The sequence below is a fragment of the Schistocerca piceifrons genome, chromosome X (genome assembly GCF_021461385.2).
Source record: "Schistocerca piceifrons isolate TAMUIC-IGC-003096 chromosome X, iqSchPice1.1, whole genome shotgun sequence".
NCBI classification, from domain to species: Eukaryota; Metazoa; Arthropoda; class Insecta; order Orthoptera; family Acrididae; genus Schistocerca; species Schistocerca piceifrons.
The window spans coordinates 28,687,772-28,704,604 of NC_060149.1; the positions used below are offsets into that span (position 1 = coordinate 28,687,772).

A 16,833-nucleotide genomic window follows, 5' to 3' on the forward strand; every position below is an offset into this window, starting at 1 on the left:
CACAAATTTTCATTAGTTACAACGAGGCATTACATTGCAGTTTAGCATGGTATTATTTCATACCACTGATTCCATCCACGATACTTCCACTAATACCGTATCAGACGTGTCTTTTTAATAAATATGATACTTGCGTTGTACTCATGACAAGGTACTTTTTTGCCATTTTAAAAAGCAGTCATAGGTTGCACAATGCTCTTTATTGGTTAAACAAAGATGGGATTCATCCAGGTAGGGTGTCGTCAGGTTATGCAGAAGTACAATGCAAAATGAACATAATAGATGACCGGGCGTGGTCATAGCCTAAGCTAATAAATCAAAAGTGAAAACCAAATACGTAAATATGTAAGACGTAAAGTGTAGGAAAGCTTGTATAAAATATTATAATTTCTGCTAATAAGCATTCGTCAAATACGCCTAAAATATCCGGTAAGCGTAAACGAAGAGCACCGTTGAAGGTGGTTTAAAAACCACCGAGAATAAACCTACAGAAGAATACTTGAAAGGTGTAAACGTCGGTTTACCTCGTGCGATGTGGGCCATCATTCGCAGCAGCGTATAATAACGAAAACTAAAAGGCTTTTGTACTCAAACTAATGTCACATGTAATTACAAACTATGTAGGAAAGTTAATCCAACAGCAACAGAGAGTTTTTTAAACCTTTTCAAGGAACAAGAGTGGCAGGACGTTTATAGTGCCGATAACATAGATGATAAATATAATGCTTTCCTTAACACATTTCTCATGCTCTTTGAGACTTCCTTTCCATTAGAACATTCTAAATGGGATATTAGGACTAATGGGCAGCCCGGGGGGCTGACCAGTGGGATAAGGATATCATGTAGAACAAAGCGGGAATTACATCAAAATGTTAGAAGTAGTCACAATCAAGCTACAGTAGCCCATTACAAACAGTATTGTAAGGTACTTAAAAATGTTATTAGGAAGGCAAAGAGTATGTAGTATGCAAATAGAACAGCCAATTCACAGAATAAAATTACAGCCATACAGTCAGTTGTGAAGGAAGTATCTGATCAGCAGCACAAGGTCGACGATACAAAGACAGTTCGTAGTTAAAATATTTCTGTTACTGATAAATCAGATATATTTACAGTATTTAACAGTCATTTTCTGAGCATTGCTGGTGAATTAAACAAAAATTTGGTTTGTATAGGGAATCATATAACTTCCTTGGCAAATGCCTTTCCGAGAGTGATGTCTGAAATACTCCTCTGTGATACACACAAGGGGAGAATGAGCCAATAATTAAATCACTGAAGACTAAGGACTCTCGTGGATATGATGGGAGTGCCTAGCAGAATATTAAAGTACTGTGCTGCACATGTTAGCCATGTATTTAGCCATATTTGTAATTTTTTCCTTTAGGAATGGTCAGTTCCCTGAACGATTAAAGTACTCTGTAGTAAAGCCGCTTTATAAAAAGGGAGAAAGGGATAATGTAGACAATTTTGTGACGAGCCAGTTGCTCAGCCACCATTGACCAGACGTTTTCAACTGGTGAGAGATCCGGAGAATGTGCTGGCCAGGGCAGCAGTCGAACATTTTCTGTATCCATAAAGGCCCGTACAGGACCTGCAACATGCGGTCGTGCATTATCCTGCTGAAATGTAGGGAGGGTTTCGCAGGATCGAATGAACGATAGAGCCACGGGTCGTAACACATCTGAAATGTTACGTCCACTGTTCAAAGTGCTGTCAATGCGAACAAGAGGTGACCGAGACGTGTAACCAATGGCACCCCATACCATCACGCCGGGTGATACGCCAGTATGGTGATGACGAATACACGCTTCCAATGTGCGTTCACCGCGATGTCGCCAAACACGGATGCGACCATAGTGATGCTGTGCACAGAACCTGGATTCATCCGAAAAAATGACGTTTTACCATTCGTGCACCTAGGTTCGTCGTTGAGTACACCATCGCAGGCGCTCCTGTCTGTGATGCAGCGTCAACGGTAACCACAGCCATGGTCTCCGAGCTGATAGTCCATACTGCTGCAAACGTCGTCGAACTGTTCGTACAGATGATTGTTGTCTCGCAAACGTCCCCGTCTGTTGACTCAGGGATCGAGACGTGGCTGCACGATCCGTTACAGCCATGCGGATAAGATGCCTGTCATCTCGACTGCTAGTGATACGAGGCCGTTGGGATCCAGCACGGCGTTCCGTATTACCCTCCTGAACCCACCGAATCCATATTCTGCTAACAGTCATTGGATCTCGACCAACGCGAGCAGAAATGTCGCGATACGATAAACCGCAATCGCGATAGGCTACAATCCGACCTTTATCAAAGTCGGAAACGTGACGGTACGCATTTCTCCTCCTTACACGAGGCATCACAACAACGTTTCACCAGGCAACGCCGCTCAACTGCTGTTTGTGTATGAGAAATCGGTTGGAAACTTTCCTTATGTCAGTACGTTGTGGGTGTCACCACCGGCGCCAGCCTTCTATGAATGCTCTGAAAAGCTAATCATTTGCATATCACAGTATCTTCTTTTTGTCGGTTAAATTTCGCGTCTGTAGCACGCCATCTTCGTGGTGTAGCAATTTTAATGGCCAGTAGTGTAAAAAGTAAGCTGAACTGAACAACACAGTTGTGTGAAGCTATTTTGCACGAAGGATAAAAAAAGGCGCAGTGTGTGAGTTCTCTAGCAGTTAAATGATTATATTCGGAAATGTTTGGACAACACTTCTGCTATTCATGAAACGACATTCGTCAAATATACCAATTATCAGTTTTCTTTCAGTCCTCGTTGCTATTCCCGTAATGATGTTACTACAGGGTGTCCTAGGAGAATTGGTCAATATTCAGGGATGTGACATGACCGCAAAATAGTTCAGTAAAGATGGGCTCTAAAATACATACCTTAGGAGCTACGAGCACATGTTCTGTAGAGGCTATGTGTGTCGCAGTATCGAAAAAGCGCTCACAGATCTTAAGGTATGCATCTTACAAGGAGACGGCACGACCGTGGGGTCGGGGATTTGTCCGCAATTTTGTGTGGTGAAAGAGGACCCCTAACACCTCTCATGGTTAAAATATTAGGACGCACTACCCGGAAAATCCTGGGAAAAATCGATCCAAAGTTTCTTAGGTGCCTTATGAGTATAAAATGTTAGTACACTGCCAAGCCGCCGTCTGTCCTCGGTGTTTAGGGCTCAGATTCTTACGCCAGAGGTCTCGTGTTCGATTCCTCCTCTGGCACTTTTTTTTCTTCTGTTTCATTTTCTTTGGTTATTCCACCAATTATTCAGAAAGTTTTCCACACCTACATTATCTTTAACAAATTAGTTACATTATTGAACAAAAATTATTTTCTTTTTGTCCACCAACACAATTGATGGCGGTGGGTTTTTCATTGTAAAGTATATGAGGAGAAACATTGCCTTTTTAATCAGAATAACAAAGTCGATTGGGAAACATTCAAGTTTTATACATATAATAATGATAAACAAGAACCGCAGTGGTAATTACCGTAAAAACAAATAAAGCAATAATTTTTGCGACATCTTGCGCAACATATAAAAGCGGATTTTTTTACAATCACAGGGCGTTTGCAATAAATCTGTACAAAAACATCCCCCATTAACATTTACGAAAATGTTTCGAGTTTCTGACAATTTTGAGGCAAACCAGGCATATTAAACAATGTCTCGGAATATTGGTGACGATAATTGATGGTGAATTATAGAATGAATTTTTATACAGTCTTCCCGGCAATTAATTTCACGATTCTCCTGTAACAATGCACTGCAATTTTGCAAGCAACAGAAGAAAAAAAAGTGCCGGAGGAGGAATCGAACCCGAGACGTCTGGCGTAAGGTTCCGAGCGCTAACCATGTAGGTCAGACGGCGGCACGACAATGGACTAACATTTTATGCTCATAAGGCACCTAAGAAACTTTGGATCGATTTTTCTCGGGATTTCCCGAGTAGTGCGTTCTAATATTTTAACCACGTCAGGTGTTAGGGGTCCTCTTTCACCACACAAAATTGCGGACAAATCCCCGACCCCACGGTCGTGCCGTCTCCTCGTTAGAGCCCATATTTACTACACCTTTGGGGCACCGTGTATATTGTGAGTTTCTGTAAGAAGGGCGGTTCCCCGTAAGCTCAGTTTGACTTTTGGACCTTTAAGCAGAGGGAGCGGCGGAGCTTCCAGCCTGGAGCGTACAGCGTCCAGCGTCCTGCAGAGCCGGCAACAGCGCCCAGTGGCTGCGGCTGCCGCGGCCGCAGCCGGCGCGGTCCTGTCCCCAGCACAGCCGGCCTCGCACCGCTGCCTCCTCCCTAATATTTGGCACCGTGCTTTGCTCTCGCCCGCTCATTTACCAACAAATCGGCCGTTTCGTTATCGAAGGATTCGTCCCGGCTTTCGTCTTAAGTGACTCAATGTGAGCACGTCAAACATCAAATCTGAGTGCACTCTTCACGAATTGGAGACCAGTCCGCACCGTCTTGCGCGGTTAGTCACCCGTCTTCCGTCATTCTTTACATTTTTTTCCGCGCGATTGATCGACCGTTTGTTTTCCGCAAGAGTGAGTGTTAATTCTTTCTGCCAGCAACCGTCGTACTTCAAAGAAGTGGACTAATGTAAGGATAGGTGCCTTACTTGCTGTAACGTCTACGTAATTACGTACAAGATTCTTTGCCCCAGCCATATTCTTCAAAAGCGAATATGTACAGGGTGGTTATAGATAAAATTTCGCTACCTGAGCCACTTTATTGGCTCCCATTGACGCGTTTCCTCTTTATTTAGGCATCTTCGGGTTGGCTGGTATTTAGTAGCTATCAGTACATGGGATAGCGCGCATAAAACATCCCAGCAGGTAAATGACCCTTGTCAAAGCTTTAAACACTGTGCGGTGTCCTTATTACTTCATGTGGCGCAGTCCAATGCAAACGTAACGCGATAAGGCCTATAGTAAAGCTTGGCATTATAGAGGTGTAGAGCATATTCTGCCTGCACGCAACCAGAGAATGCACTACACCTCCGGCATGTTTAAGATGTAAAACTTTACTGTAGGCCTGACACCGTTTCGTTTGCACTGGATTACAACACGTGCCATAATAAGGACACCGCGCAGTGTTTTCCAAGCTTTGACGAGGCGCATTACCGGCTGGCATATTTTATGCGCGGTATCCCATGCATCCATTGCTACCAATTATCATCCAGTACGAAGATCCCTAAATAAAGGTGTACCTCATCGTTGTGGAATACTAAAAATTTTAACACTGCAGCCAAGGCTGCTTGTTTCTTCGTATCATACATGCTGGTTGCTGTACCAACCCCGTTATGAAATGGAAAACGTTTTCATAGCAATGATGTTCAGGCTGTGCGCTGCAGGATTTGCGTTGTTAGTGCCCCGACTTGCCGTTAGGCGCCGGTACTGGTACGGAGACGTAGTCTTGAAACCGAAGCATCAGTATGCATTACAGTTGCACAGTCAAAATGCGTCTGAACAAGAAGAGCAGGGGTTTAATAAAAACAACAGCAGTAGCGCTGCTAGTCGCGAGTATCGACGCATTAAAAGAGTACGGAGAGGTCTTTTCCGCACCGGTGTTGAAGAACATGATTCGCAAGTTCGAATTAAATGGCGATATGGGAATTGCTCCTGGAAGACGCCGCGGGCCACATGCTTCACAAATTATTGTTGAAGTTACTGTTGCCACGGTTGAGAATGCTGGATGCAATGTTCAATCGTCAAGCAGTGCACGATTTATGTCATGACAGCGGAACACTGCATAGTCCACCGTGCGAACACTTGTGAAATGGTATCTCCAGTGTGTTCCAGGCTGTCGTGGTCGCCACAGCGAGCAACGTAAACAGTGTAAGCCATTAACAAATCTTACCCTCTCACGTGGAAATTAAAATATGTCTCTTCAGTGGTTTACTCTTTATTTCTCTTCCGCAATTTCATTGGCCTACAATCACTCGTTTTTCAAGCAGCGAAGGTTTAATTATAACCACTCGATATTTTGTCACAGGCTAATTTTTACGCTACAGGAGTATCAGAATTTGTTATCCCTACTGTAATTCTCAAATTGCGGAGTTCAGTGACTGTCCACGTTAAACTCTAGGTTCCCATGCAGCTTAGTTCGAAAAGTTGATGGAAGGCTGTACCACTTCCAATATTACTGTCTAGTGAAGTACTGCAGTGGTGAACCGAACTTCCGGGTTGTTGACAAAACGACTTTTTTTTTACTACGCTCCAATTCCCACTTCTTCATTGTTCCGTGTCAGAAGGCAACATGTCGGTTACACAAGTTTCCATCGGCGATAATGCAGCACATTTAAAGCGATTCGTCAGTTGACAAGTACAAGTCATGCAACTACCGTACTTTCACTAAGAAGAAGAGAGAATGCTCGCTTTAATGCGGAACCTTTTGTTGTGGCATATTAGTATGAGACTGCTTATCGATCTCGAACAGTGTGCCTGCGCTGTGAAAGGTCTCCTTCGCAGCAAAATGTAGTGGAGGAGCAGGTGGGTCCTCACCTTCGACCATAGATATTGGTAGACTGGTCATGACGTATATTTTGTGGCACCAACCTCTCTACTGCTATACCACGTGACTATTGGCATAACAATGGTGGTATCCTGTTGTGCTTATGGTTGTACCGAGCGTTTTGTGAAGGGAAGTAACATTAAATTTCACGTGTAAGTATTATTAGTACAATTTAGCGGTATTTCTTGAATACTGATAAACTATTGTGTGTATCATATCCTTACCCAGAACGCCACAGTTACGTAAATTGGCGGTTTGAAGTGCTCTGTGTGTTTCCAGGCGCACATTGCAATCGTATATATTTCTTGAAATGGTAAGCTACAAAGCTGCTTTTTCTCTTTCGTATAGGTTTCCAAAGGATGAAGGGCGCAGGCAGATGTGGATACAGGCAGTGAAACGAAAAGATTTCAAGCCTACTGCGCACACACGCATCTGTTCAAAGCACTTTATATATATATATATTCTTCAAACAAAGATGATGTGACTTACCAAACGAAAGCGCTGGCATGTCGATAGACACACACACACACAAACAAACACACAAAATTCAAGCTTTCGCAACCAACGGTTGCTTCGTCACGAAAGAGGGAAAGAGAGGAAAAGACGAAAGGATGTGGGTTTTAAGGGAGAGGGTAAGGAGTCATTCCAATCGCGGGAGCGGAAAGACTTACCTTGGTGGGGGGGGGGGGGGGGGGGAAGGACAGGTATACACTAGCGCGCGCGGGGGGGGGGGGGGGGGGAAGGACAGGTATACACTAGCGCGCGCGCGCGCGTGTGTGTGTGTGTGTGTGTGTGTGTGTGTGTGTGTGTGTGTGTGTGAGAGAGAGATATTTATTACCAATAACCCTTCCCACTCCAAAAGCAATGGCAATGTGCATTGCTACTACATAAGAAGAAAGGATGATTTTTACTATCCTGGATTAAATCTGACTTTGGTACAAAAAAGGGGTGAATTATGCTGGTATTATTTTAAAGAACAATTTGCAAAAACAAGTTAGGGGTTTGATTTCTCATCAGGGTTTAGTTTTATTTTGTATTTCCCAGTTACAAAACATACGAATATCAGAAACAAACACTGAATACCATTTGTAAAAAGGTAGTTGTATGGCCTATGTTAGTTTCCAGATAATAAGCTGTAATGAATGGGATAAATAATATGCTGCTACAAAAATCTTTGGTCATTTACCGAAAAGCATTAAAAGCCTGACAGATAGCCAACCAGCATTTAAAATCAAACTAAAAGAATCTATGAATGACAGCTCCTACTCAGTAGACGATTTTTTACGTATAAATAAGTGATTGGAAGAATTGTCATGTAATGATAGGTCTACCTTTCATTAAACTGACACTGTGAAGTATCGTATTCATGATCTGTGGAAGAAGTATTCACGTAAGTAGGTACTGATTTTGTAGATATCTTATTTGATACATCTACGAAACAAACTGTTTAAACCAAAAAAGAGCTTTCAAATGAAACTGCTTTACGTTTTGTGGGTTAACGACATAATTGAGTTCGTTACATTCGATGTGAACACGTGTGTTTACGTTACAGGTTTCGTTGTTTATGCCGATTTATATAGTCTATAACACTTTCTACAACCAAGGCACTAAAACACACACACGCAATATTTACGTTTTATGCAGTGCATAACGCGTATTGTTAGTAGAGAATGCATCTCATAATTGGTAACACTGAAATATTCGCGGCGAATATATTGCCGAACATCGAAAGTGTTTCAGCAGTTCACAAAGTTCATTGTGAAGTAATGGCTGTAAAACTAAATTTGTACAGTGGTTACGCAATAATTTGTCACTTCTAGCTGTGTTTACATAAGCTACATTTAATGTGGTGAAGTTAGCAGGAAATCCACTGAGAAATACTGGAAGTGAAATCATGAATCAGAATGCTGCCTTGAACTCCCGCCGACGTTCTGCCAACAGTCACGTGATTCTATGTTGCAGCCACGCCAGATGTATAGCCGCTGCACTGCTTGCCCAGTCTATTAGTATCTATGGTCGAAGGTCCTCACACAGAAATGGCGGTGCTACTACACACATATTCTGACCAGTGGCTGACATATCTGGCTAGTACTAATTTTAAAGCCACACTGACTGCACACGTGTTTAGACCTCGCACACAACATTGCCCTGAAGGCACAAACTTTGTAATACTTTAACAGCTCGCACTACGTTCTAGAATTTGTTTCTACTGATCATCATCAGCGGCAGCAGCTATTCGAAATCCTCAGCGGGATAAATGCCTCCTCTAGACCACAGAGTCCGTGGATTTTCATAAAGATTCAGTAAAAGAGCTAACGACAATCAGTACCTACAGACTTAGGAGAGGTTACGAGTACCTTCGAGATGTTATAGTCAGTCAGCAACAGTTGAGCGCCACCCAGGAGCTACAGCATTCCAGGAGCGGCTCCCTGCAACTCGGTCGCCTGAGAACAAAGTAAGTCGGCGTTTGTTTTGGTCACTCACACTGTCTCTACGACCATCTCGTTTCGTGCAGTTTGCTCATGCTGAGTACTATCAACAGAGGTTTTATATCACATTATTAGCCATCTAATCGCGATTAGAGGACACGAACCGCCCGTCTTGGCCTGCTTACAGATAGTATACACGTAAACGTTTACTCCGCAAGCCAGTGTACAGTGTGTGCCAGAGAGTATATCAGCAACTACTTGTCTTCTTCCATTCGAGTACTGAGCAAGGAAAAAAAAAAAAAAAAGCGTTGCCTATGCGCAGCCTCATCTCTCGCCTTAATCTCGTCATCCATACATGAGATGGTGGTGGCAGTAGAATGAACACACAGTTTTCCTCGAACTACGTCGTCTTTCTTAATAAGTTCCCTGACCATCTCTGCTACAGTTTCGGATGGACAATATGGACCTCTTATGATAACTATCTTGGAACTCTTCCATTTGGTCCGCGTTTGCATAGAAAAACGCTTGGTAATTATGAGTGTGCCTTGATGCAAAACACTTTGTCATTTGTTTACTCATTTATTCCCCAAACTAGTTTCAGCGACAAATCTCGCCGTCATCAGTGGGTTCTTTAAATCTAAAGCACAAAATAGCACAGTTATACAAACACTGTAACTCATTATTACATGTCTGCTGATTGTTCTTTGAATATACACTCCTGGAAATTGAAATAAGAACACCGTGAATTCATTGTCTCAGGAAGGGGAAACTTTATTGACACATTCCTGGGGTCAGATACATCACATGATCACACTGACAGAACCACAGGCACATAGACACAGGCAACAGAGCATGCACAATGTCGGCACTAGTACAGTGTATATCCACCTTTCGCAGCAATGCAGGCTGCTATTCTCCCATGGAGACGATCGTAGAGATGCTGGATGTAGTCCTGTGGAACGGCTTGCCATGCCATTTCCACCTGGCGCCTCAGTTGGACCAGCGTTCGTGCTGGACGTCCAGACCGCGTGAGACGACGCTTCATCCAGTCCCAAACATGCTCAATGGGGGACAGATCCGGAGATCTTGCTGGCCAGGGTAGTTGACTTACACCTTCTAGAGCACGTTGGGTGGCACGGGATACATGCGGACGTGCATTGTCCTGTTGGAACAGCAAGTTCCCTTGCCAGTCTAGGAATGGTAGAACGATGGGTTCGATGACGGTTTGGATGTACCGTGCACTATTCAGTGTCCCCTCGACGATCACCAGTGGTGTACGGCCAGTGTAGGAGATCGCTCCCCACACCATGATGCCGGGTGTTGGCCCTGTGTGCCTCGGTCGTATGCAGTCCTGATTGTGGCGCTCACCTGCACGGCGCCAAACACGCATACGACCATCATTGGCACCAAGGCAGAAGCGACTCTCATCGCTGAAGACGACACGTCTCCATTCGTCCCTCCATTCACGCCTGTCGCGACACCACTGGAGGCGGGCTGCACGATGTTGGGGCGTGAGCGGAAGACGGCCAAACGGTGTGCGGGACCGTAGCCCAGCTTCATGGAGACGGTTGCGAATGGTCCTCGCCGATACCCCAGGAGCAACAGTGTCCCTAATTTGCTGGGAAGTGGCGGTGCGGTCCCCTACGGCACTGCGTAGGATCCTACGGTCTTGGCGTGCATCCGTGCGTCGCTGCGGTCCGATCCCAGGTCGACGGGCACGTGCACCTTCCGCCGACCACTGGCGACAACATCGATGTACTGTGGAGACCTCACGCCCCACGTGTTGAGCAATTCGGCGGTACGTCCACCCGGCCTCCCGCATGTCCACTATACGCCCTCGCTCAAAGTCCGTCAACTGCACATACGGTTCACGTCCACGCTGTCGCGGCATGCTACCAGTGTTAAAGACTGCGATGGAGCTCCGTATGCCACGGCAAACTGGCTGACACTGACGGCGGCGGTGCACAAATGCTGCGCAGCTAGCGCCATTCGACGGCCAACACCGCGGTTCCTGGTGTGTCCGCTGTGCCGTGCGTGTGATCATTGCTTGTACAGCCCTCTCGCAGTGTCCGGAGCAAGTATGGTGGGTCTGACACACCGGTGTCAATGTGTTCTTTTTTCCATTTCCAGGAGTGTAGTTTTCTTTGGATACTTTCAATACTACCTTATTTATTGTACGTTGCAGCATTTTTGTAAGAATTGTTGGGGCCGCGCGGTTTGAGGCGTCATGTCACGGACTGCGCGGCCACTCCCCGAGTCCTCCCTCGAGCATGGGTGTGTGTGTTGCTCTTAGCGTAAGTTAGTGTGTAAGTCAAGGGACCGATGACCTAAGCAGTTTGGTCCCTTAGGAATTCACACACATTTGAACATTTTAAAGAATTGTTGTCGCAGTTTGCGGCGTATTTTCTGTGCTTTTTCTGCTGCCGTTTTTCTCGGCAGGCATCATGTCATCTGCAACTACGCGAGCGGTTGTTAGTAAACAAATACTAAAAGGTGAACTTACGTATGTCACTGTTATATACTAGGGATTGCGGTACTGTTGTGGATACAGTTTTGGTGTGTACTAAGCTGTTACTTAGTTTGTCGTGTACTCACGTTCGTTGGACGGCATGCAGCTAATTTTGTACACAGAAAAACAAAACTTTGGCTCTTTGTTTATGCTCCAAAACATTACACCATCTTACTGTTCGCGTGTGCCATGAGAAATGTATCGCATCTTGCGAGAAGGCTATGGAAACTGTAGCGGGAGTTCTGACTACTTCTATTCCTTATATATGTCTCTGTGTGTGATCGGGAAGTGGTACTTCTGCGTATGTGTGCTACCTGTTCTGTGTCCTGGGTCAGTTCTCTAAGAGTGGTAAAGACTGTGTTGTTTCAAAGTGCTGCGTTTTCGTTGTTACGTTTTTCCCTTTCACTATAGCCTTCTCGCAACATTCGACACATTTCTCGCGACACACGTGAACAGCAAGATAACCTAATGTTTTGGAACATAAAGAAAGTGGCAAAGTTTTGCTTTTCTGTCTACAAAATTAGCTGCATGCCGTCCAACGAACGTGAATACACGACAAACTAAGACTAGTACACACTAAAACCGTATCTACAGCACTACCGCAATCCCAAGTGAATAACGCTGTCATACGTAATTTCACCTTTTAGTATTTGTTTACTAACAGCCGCTCACATAGTTGCAGATGACATGATGCCTGCCGAGAGAAACGGCAGCAGAAAAAGCATAGAAAACATGCCGCAAACAGCGACAATAATTCGTAAAAACATGCTATAACATACAATAAATAAGGTAGTATGAAAGTAACCACAGAAAACTATATTCAGAAAACAAACAGCAAAAATGTTACATTGTTTGTATAACAATGGTATTTTGTTCAAGTTTTAGATTTAAAGAAACCCACTGACGATGGCGACATTTGTCGCTGAAACTAGTTTGTGAAATAAATAACAAAGTGTTTTGCATCCAGGCGGACTCACAGTCCCCGTACTGTTGTACCTCTTATGAACTTATCTGCGTATTTGTGAATTCGTTGCATGTCTGTTGTCACGCTTACTTGATAAGGACTCAGTATGCTGGAGGAGTACTCTAGAACCGGCGAGATGCACTGCACGTACCCACAACCCTTCCAACAAATTCTGTAATACTGATCTTCGCTTTTCGTCCAATTTCATATCGCTTCTTAGTTTCATGCTAAATATTTAAACGATAAAACGTAATGCAGATGTACGCCACTAATATTGTAATCTGATAACGTCAGGTTCTATCTCTCTATTGGAGGCATTATCTTGCCTTTATCCATGTTTAGAGGTAGCCGCCATACATTTACATCCAGTGGAAATGTTGTCCATGTGTTTCCGCATTTATTTAGTTTCGTCCGAGGACGATACTTCTCTATAGACAACGTCTCCGAGCTATTGGAAAGTGGTACTGACATTATGTGATAAATCGATTATGTATGTTGAGAACATCAGTGGACCTATTACACTTCCACGGGGCACGCTTCTATTTAACATTCGCCGAATAGAATACCGTACTGTTTTGTATTAGTTTAAAATGCGTCGCTCTAATCGCATGTATTCTCTGACACACCGTGCGAAGCGAGTCTCGGTATCGTCCGATGATTTATCATTTCACGGCACTCTGTCGTTATTGTCAGCATAGTCTGTCCTCGCCCCGTCACTGCCGTATACAGAGAAGACAGCGCGTCACACTCGACTAATACCGGGTGATCAAAAAGTCAGTATAAATTTGAAAACTGAATAAATCACGGAATAATGCAGATACAGAGGTACAAATTGACACACATGCTTGGAATGACATGGAGTTTTATTAGAACCAAAAAAATACAAACGTTCAAAAAATGTCCGACAGATGGCGCTTCATCTGATCAGAATAGCAATAATTAGCATAACACAGTAAGACAAAGCAAAGATGAAGTTCTTTACAGGAAATGCTCAATATGTCCATCATCATTCCTCAACAATAGCTGTAGTCGAGGAATAATGTTGTGAACAGCACTGTAAAGCATGTTCGGAGTTATGGTGAGGCATTGGCGTAGGATGTTGTCTTTCAGCATCCCCAGAGATGTCGGTCGATCACGATACACTTGCAACTTCAGGTAACCACAAAGCCAATAATCGCAGGGACTGAGGTCTGGGGACCTCGGAGGCCAAGCACGACGAAAGTGGCGGCTGAACACACGATCATCACCAAACGACGCGCGCAAGAGAACTTTCACGCGTCTAGCAGTAAGAGTTGGAGCTCCGTCCTGCATAAACATCGTACGTTCCAGCAGGTGTTTATCGGCCAGGCTGGGCATGATGCGATTCTGTAACATATCGGCGTACCTCTCACCCGTCACGGTTGCAGGTTTGCTGTCCAGCGGCATCTGACGGACATTTTGTGAACTTTGTTTTTTTTTTCCCTAATAAAACCCTATGTCATTCCAAACATGTGTGCAAATTTTTACCCCTCTATCTACATTATTCCATGGTTTATTAAGTTTTCAAATTTATACTGACTTTTTGATCACCCTGTACTTGCCTGCCGTCACGAATTGCCCCAAGAATATCGAAAAATCCGTTCACGCGGAGGAGTGGCGCTGCTCGTACAGTGCCGGAATACAGCACTCCGTAGTGACGGATGCGCAGGACAGCTAAGAGCACGGTCAGGGATCGAACATTATCGAAGGCGGTTATTTTTCACCGGGAGTGAAAAATGTGGGGCCGCCCTCCCTCGAGGAGCAAATGAAGGCATCGGCCCTCGGGCGACTCCCGGATTAATTTCTCTGCTCTGCTCTGCTCTGCTCGTGTCGTCGACTTCTGATTAGCCACCATCTACTCTGCTTCCGTCCTCCTACTTCTCCCTTTTCCTTCTCTGCTCTGCTCGTGTCGTCGACTTCTGAGTAGCCACCATCTACTCTGCTTCCGTCCTCCTACTTCTCCCTTTTCCTTCTCTGCTCTGCTCGTGTCGTCGACTTCTGCTTAGCCACCATCTACTCTGCTTCCGTCCTCCTACTTCTCCCTTTTCCTTCTCTGCTCTGCTCGTGTCGTCGACTTGTGCTTAGCCACCATCTACTCTGCTTCCGTCCTCCTACTTCTCCCTTTTCCTTCTCTGCTCTGCTCGTGTCGTGGACTTCTGATTAGGCACCATCTACTCTGCTTCCGTCCTCCTACTTCTCCCTTTTCCTTCTCTGCTCTGCTCGTGTCGTCGACTTCTGATTAGCCACCATCTACTCTGCTTCCGTCCTCCTACTTCTCCCTTTTCCTTCTCTCGGTTTCCAGTGACAGGGACCTGAAATAATAAGTTGTGATGGCCAGCATCCGTACCCTAGGTCGCTAGATATGTGACTCCACCAGGAGGTTGTCAGTTGGGTCCTCGAGGAGAAGATTAGTATTAACGTCCCGTCGACACAGAAGTCATTAGAGACGGAGCACAAGCTCGAATTAGGGAAGGAAATCGGCCTTGGAAGGAACCATCCCGGCATTTGCCTGAAGCGATTTAGGAAATCACGGAAAATCCAGATCAGGATGGCCAGACGCGGGTTCGAACCGTCGTCCCTAACGTGAGTCCAGTGTGCTACCCCCTTTCGCCACATCCTCGGTCGGGTCCCCGAGGCTCACTGATGAAAGAACGTATCCTCTCAGGATTTGGCCGCCTAATGGAGGAAAGGTGTTAATGCACTCTTTATGTGGAGATCGTGGCAAGGAAACTATCTCAGGAAGCCGATGATAGCAGAGCCTACACACAGCAAATCCCAATACTGTGACTGAAGAAAGACGAGCGACGAGGTATCAGCCACGTGTCAAGGCGTGAATCTTATGGTGAATTCTGTGGAGACATCTGATACGTACGGAGTTAGACTGAAGACACCAAACAGTCAACGTTTCTAGAATGGAAAAGAATGTCATCCACATAGATGGGATTAGTCTGTGGTCGCTTTACACCAATTTTATTTTAACGTGTATTTAGTATTTTGTCTCGCTGAAAACAAATTAATAACTTAATCTGTACAACAATGGGTTGTGATATAGCAACACTTCGTATACTAAAAAGATCCGCAAAAATATTTCGAGAGAGCAGGTCTCGATGAAACAGCAATAAAATAAAATAAATGTAGTCATCCCATAATAAAATATATAGCTGTCAAGTTGCAATCTACTGTTTGTGAAATAACGAACAATTATTAACGTTTGGTGTTTCCTGAAACATAAAACAAGTCAAAGCATTCCATTACTATCACTATTAGCAGCCCGAAAATGGGAACAGTCTTAGTACGCTAGCCAACAAAGGTGGATTGCAATACGCACTATGGAAACTTCAGCTCGTCCATCTCGGGATCAGCAAGCAGTGTGCTAACCAAATGGACCCGTATTCGAATCCTGGAGATATTCTCCACTCGGGAAGTGGGTGTTCTGTTGTCGTTATCTTCGTACCATTATAACTGACGCAAAAACCGCTCTGTCACATGACAAGTCTAAGCATATACAACTTCGTACCAGGGTACGTCTTGGCCCTAATGAAGGTTCTTAATGGTCGAAACATGCTGTCGTATCTTCCTCTGTTGAGATGGCTGTATGGGCACATCCTGAAAGCATTTTTTTTAATCAGTGCTCTATTAGTGGCTTCAGCAACAATTGCTATCCTACAGTAATTTTTACTCGACTGCTTAACGCTTAGTATTCAACAATTGTGAAATTCAGATTCGATTCATACTGCGCATAGTAAAAGCTCATGGCCAGAGGTGTAATGTGGCAAAGCACCAAGATGCACTTCTCAGCCGTGTCGAGAAAATCGGCAGTTAATAGAAACCGTTGCGGTGAAATACTCGCTACGATTTATAATTTCCTACAGCGTCGTGGCGCAGCGGAAGCGATCGGGTTCGTAATCCGAAGGGCACCGGATCGAATCTCGCGCCATGCAACCTTTTTTTTTAAATATTTGTTTTTGTAATTCATATATATATATATATATATATATATATATATATATATATATATATATATATATATATATAGTGGGGTCTCTACTCTAATTCGAACGTTTGACTTACACTATACGCATTCGTTTCGGAATATCGTTTCTACGTCTTCCGTTAACTACACGTGTAAACATTATGAAGACAATTAATAACATTTGTGAAATACAACTTTGTTTGCGGAAAACATAATCATGTTCGAAGTCGCCAGTTTTTCCACGACAAACGACTTTTAACAACTTATTATATGCATAATTGTTGCAACTGATTGCCGGGAATATATATATATATATATATATATATATATATATATGAATTGCAAAAAACAAATACTAAAAAAAAATGTTGCATTGCGCGAGATTCGATCCAGCGACCTTCGGATT

The 16,833-nt window shown here is 44.1% G+C and overlaps 1 protein-coding gene across 1 annotated transcript in view; it reads right to left on the reverse strand.

The window, feature by feature from the left end:
* The window catches only part of LOC124722165 (latrophilin Cirl), a 799,917-nt gene that overhangs the window by 715,617 nt on the left and 67,467 nt on the right, over positions 1–16,833 (reverse strand). Inside the window, exon 2 of the mRNA XM_047247367.1 lies at positions 8,892–8,978. The gene's annotated coding sequence lies outside the window, so the exon portion shown is untranslated. The remainder of the gene's footprint in view (positions 1–8,891; positions 8,979–16,833) is intronic.